Here is a 5,637-nt window from a genome sequence, read left to right on the forward strand (position 1 = left end):
AACCCCAAGCGAACTTGCAGGTAGCGAAGTTAGCCACAGACGAACTTAATATTAGCGAACTTATATACTTTGCGAACTTATAGGGCGAAGTTAATCAGTACAGCTACGGGTTTGATTTTTAACCCCAAAACATCTTTGTTTCAGCACGTGAACCCTTGATATGATTACTATCCAATCCCGTAAACGTCCCCGTGACCATTTTTGGATAAAACACGACCCAAAAATGCATAAAGTTTGGATCTTTAAGATTAAAACGTTCAATACACGTCACCGTACATAGCCCTAGGTTCGTTAAGTTCGTTTACAACGTCAAGTTTGCTACTTTACATTTTGTTTAGACCCGATTTACTTTATGTTTAAGTTTCATGGCTATCCGTTCATAAAAACGTAAACTTTAAGGATAAAGACATACCTTTTTGTGTTTTAAGGTTACGGTTTAGCTTGGTTATGAGATTTAGGTCATGTATCTATCTTGCACTACGAGGATCTATCAAGAATCGACTTTCGTTTGGCTCGGATCTCGCTTCTCCCTCTCGGCCGTATTTAGTGGTGTAGGATGTGTGTGTGTTTTTGAGTGTGTAGAGAATAAGATGAAAAGAAATGAGGGTTTAGGGTTTAAGGGATTATTTATACTCCTAAGGCCCATGGACCCTAAGCCCATCTTGATTAATCTAAGCCCATGATCTTTTCTCTATTAATTATTAACGCGAAATCACTAAACGTAACTTTCTTTATTAAATATGAAAATTTTAAGATGTTACAAAGGATTAATGTTTATCTCATTCATTTTGAGTTTTAAATGAATTATCATCAAATTGATGATAAACATGAAGCTAAATTTGATTCCAATATAAATAGAGGTAGTTGTTTGTTCATTAATTGTCACTTAAACTCACAAATTTCTCTCACTTTCACGAATTCAAGTTATTATTTCAAGTGGTCTTCAAGCTTTGACTTTTCAAAGCCAAACTGGTCTCTAAATCTTATTTCTTCTAGTTCTATTATCAAATTCTGGGTAGACTTTTGTCTATTTCTGCTATTCAAAAATAATAGAAATGATAATAAACCACCCAAATTAAGACAAACACATGCCGTTAAAAGGTCTAAATTATCGATATTCTCCGAAAAACTAGCTCAACAAACCACACAATATATTAATTTTACATTGAAGCAACAAAGTGTAAGTGAAGACACTGGCAATAGATGTCACACCCCAACCTACGGCGGAAATGTCGGGACGAACTGATTGCTCACAGCTTTTCAAAGATTAATATTATGCAATAATAAATGTGACAATATCTATTAAGTTAATTAAATAATCAAAAACGTCAAATACAAATTCTATGTTTCAAATAACTAAGACAATACAAATATATCAAAGTCTACAATCTTGTTTATTCTCTCTAGCGTGCAATCCTAGGTTTTTTTCCTCCAAACCAGCTTGAATATCAAACGATAACCTGCATATGAGTTGAAAATAGAATGATTTTGTCAACTCAAGGTTGAGTAAGCAACACACCAATTTAAATGTTCATATAGAAAATAAGTATTTGCAACAAGTCATATGAGTATAACAAATTAACCAAATGAGCAAGTATAACTGAGATGTCGAGAAGCACAAAGCTATCAAGACTGGCGTATGATCATACTAGACTGAGATTATGTTGGACCTCTCCGAATGCGGAAGCACACAAAGGCAAATAAGCACATAAACAAGTAAGGTATAAGTTGTTAACACATAAGACAAAGTTGCAGTTTTGAGTATAAGTATATATGAGAAATATAATTTACGCATATGTCCCCAAAACATAGAAACCGAGTAAAATAGAGGAATGTGGTACTCACCTCGATAGACGAACAAGGGTGATTGAGATAATAAGAATACGGGAAATCACACGTTGACAATAAAGCCTAAAAGGAACAAAGAGAAGTATGGATATGCTAAGTATACGAACTAGATAGATTCATGAAAACTCGATAGTTAAGTTAATATTATATCCCTTTTTTGTATCATAATTGATATAATATTATATACAAAAATATGATATGTGAAACATATATAAAGTGTATAAAAGAAAAATACATCTTTTTAAAAATGTTGTTAGTTTTATAAATATATTTATTTATAAAGTTTTACTTATATATTAAAACATATATATTAGTTTATATGTTATTATATATATATATATATATGTATGTATATATACATACATGTTAAAATATACGTATACACACGGACAAAAGATGCGAGAAAAAGTGTTATAAAGTCGGTTTTCCATAAAATAATTTTAAATAATTATTATTATTAATAACATGTTCATTTATTGATTTAAAAGAAAATAACAACAAAAAAATGCTAAAAATCCAAGGTAGTCGAACCCGCGACCTCCACCCCAAGATCCATACAGCATAACCAACTGGGCTGCGTACAACATGCAAACAAAACTGGTTTCTGCTGGTTATAAACACAAGCGATTTAAACAGTTCTTGAATATAAAACCTAACCATTGGTTTGATTAATTCAGTTACAATTAATTAAATCGATTATGGGGCTTTTGTTTATAACCAAATCGCGAGCACAACCATATATATTAGTTACCTTAATGCGTTTGAATGGAGGGTGAACGAGATTAAATGGTTGTCGGCCTAAAATGCTTATGGACGAGCTAGTAAACGGCAATGATAATGTAATTGATGATAGGGTTACTGTTGGCGACGGCTGAGTGAAGGTTGGTGTGGATTTAATTGCCTTTATGAGATCGTTTATATAGAAAACGAGATTAGGGTTTCGAACGGTTTAATAAAAATGGAAAACAGATCATAGATTGATATATTTACTTGTATAGGACGACGGTTTAGGCCGAGATTGATGTATGTAAACGATTTCCAAAATCCAAATCCATTAATTAAGCGAGAATTGAGGTCCAAGTTAGTGTAAATTGAATTCGGGTACATGAAAACCCACATAAATAAGGATATGGGTAAACGGATAATCCATCTTGGAACTGGGTTATATCATAAAGTTACAATCTGGTCCTTGGAGTTTGAGGTTGGAAATGTATGAGGTAATAATATATATTTTGGTCTAAAAGTGTACAAACTTTAAAAATTTAATTATATATATTTATATATTAATAAAATAATAAATTTTTGCTCGATAAACACCAATTATATTTAAAAATAACCCGAACACTGAACCGAGTCGGGTTAAAGTATAAGTTTGAAAACCCGAGTTGTTACAATAGAGCTATAATTTGAAATCCACTAGGAAGTATAAGATTGAAGGTATTTGAGATGATTCCAAGAGTTATTATAACCCAATAGTATACACTGAGTTGAACATTTGGTAAACAAGAAATTCGATAGATAGCGATAAGCAAACCCAATGCTAAACAAGGAATTCAGTAGCTAGCAATAAGCAAACCCAATGTTGTTTTGATGAGTGATACATCCAAAAAGGATTATCCCAAATTCAAAAATTAGAATGCTAGAGGAAGATCCATGGAAGCTCGTAAGGATCCACTAAGTTATCACTGAATCTAATAAATAACCATTATGTTCTTCAGTTGTTGTACTTTCCGATACTAGAGCCGAGTCAAGTTTGGTTTCAAAACGATTAGGTTTATCTCTTGCTAGAAAACCAATGGATTTAGGTAAAAAGGTATTCATTAAGTTTACTTATGGAATTAAAAACCGCTATAGCCATCCGTGACTGTAAATTTTCCAATAGAACCTCTGTAATGATCTACATACTTATCAAATTAGAAAACCTCAATATAGGCATAGGCTAACTAGCCGAAAAATCATGCTAAGATCGTGGGTTCGGAAAGGCTGGTACGTTTACCACTCGCTGTGGTTAAATTCTAGCAATCCATGGTGATTAGTGTGATACCAAATTGATGACTGTTACCAAGACACATACCCTACTCCTTGAGATGTACCTACAATTCAAGATTTTCTAGAAGTTTTCCATGTACATTTTCCTATATAATTCCCGTGAAGACACATCAAGTTTAGACTGGATCTTGTACAAGATGACGCACCGATATCTAGATCTCCGTACAGATTGGCGTCATTAGAAAAACAAAAATCTATTCAAACAACTCCAGGAACTGGAACTGAACAAACTGACTATTAAAATTCGGTGCCCATTATCGAGAATTGATGATCTATTTGATCAGTTTCAAGGTGGACCCGATCTATACCCGAATATCGATTTACCAACTACATATCAATAGAAGAAGACTTTTTAAAGACATTTTAGAAACACGATAGAACCATTATAAGTTTGTAAGTCATAACGGTTAGATTGAAAAATAAGTTGTAATGTTCTTGAATCTCATGAATAGGCACTACAACAAAAAGGGCTTTTTAGGACCTTTTGTGTGGAATATTTGTAAAATAGGGTCCTAAAATCTATTTAATAGGACAAATGAACATTTGGGGTCCCTTTACAATGTACGCCACAGAACCGGTGTCCTAAAGTTATTTAATAGGATGGATGATTCTTTGGGGTCGTATTATCATATAACTTAATAAGACACTTAAAATATAAATCCTAATAAAGTAACCTATAAGACATGTAGTTGTTGGTGTCTCGTTATGTAGTAATGTAATAGGACACTTGATCAATGGATGTCTTATTATAACATAAGTTAATAGGACATTTGTAGTAAAGTCATAAATGTTCGGTGTTATAGGACCCTTTCTAGTCGATGTCATATAAAAACATAACTTAATAGGACATTTTACACTATGGTCTTATCACTTTAACCTTAATAAGACGCTAATCATTGTGGTGTTATTATAATACACCTTAATAGGAAATTTAATAGGACATACGCTTAATCATCTCCGTATACATCCTTTAATCTATCTATAATATATATAAACGAAAACATAAAAATCCTACGTGTCGCGATGTGGTGGCTCCCCTTTTTTTGAAGTCAAAAGATTTGCGACCTCTCATTGATTTAACCCAGTTTAACCGGTTTAACCTTCTACACGGGTCAAAACTAGTACCATACCTGGCTCCCTGTCATCTAATTCCTTCAATCTCAAACCCATAACCAATACAATACAACGTTGACTACCATCACGAATCCTAAAAGTTGACTTTGATTTCGTCAAAGCTATAATTTTTATGGGTTTGATTGGCTGATTCCATGGATTTTACCCCCAGTTGAAGCTTCGTGGTTACTCATGTGGGTATTAAGTTCTTTCCGAATTTAGATGATAAATTTCAAATTGAGATGCATTGTTCATTCGCCACTACCAGACCTTCTCCATGTTCCTATAAACCCTAAATCTGAACAAGACGTCAAACATGACCATGTACTAATCATTCGGACCACCGACGGCTAGGCCGATGATGACCTATATTCTCACTGCCAACTTTGAAGTTACTGGTATGCTTAATTGAAGGTTTCTGGCAAAATTAAATCAACCTATCATTCAAATTGAAATCATTGTTTCTGTTAGGGAGTTATGTATGACTCATTTAATTTGAAAATTGAATTCAAAGGTTTTTGCGAACACAAAATGTTTTGTTTTACATATTGAAAATTAAAAATCCATGTAAAACTGGAGATACTTGCATATCGTAATTGATTGAAGAATTGTAAGCTTTACATTTGT

This window comes from Bidens hawaiensis, unplaced genomic scaffold (genome assembly GCF_021521415.1).
Source record: "Bidens hawaiensis isolate Kalapana, Puna unplaced genomic scaffold, B.hawaiensis_p1.1 tig00037657_1, whole genome shotgun sequence".
NCBI lineage: Eukaryota > Viridiplantae > Streptophyta > Magnoliopsida > Asterales > Asteraceae > Bidens > Bidens hawaiensis.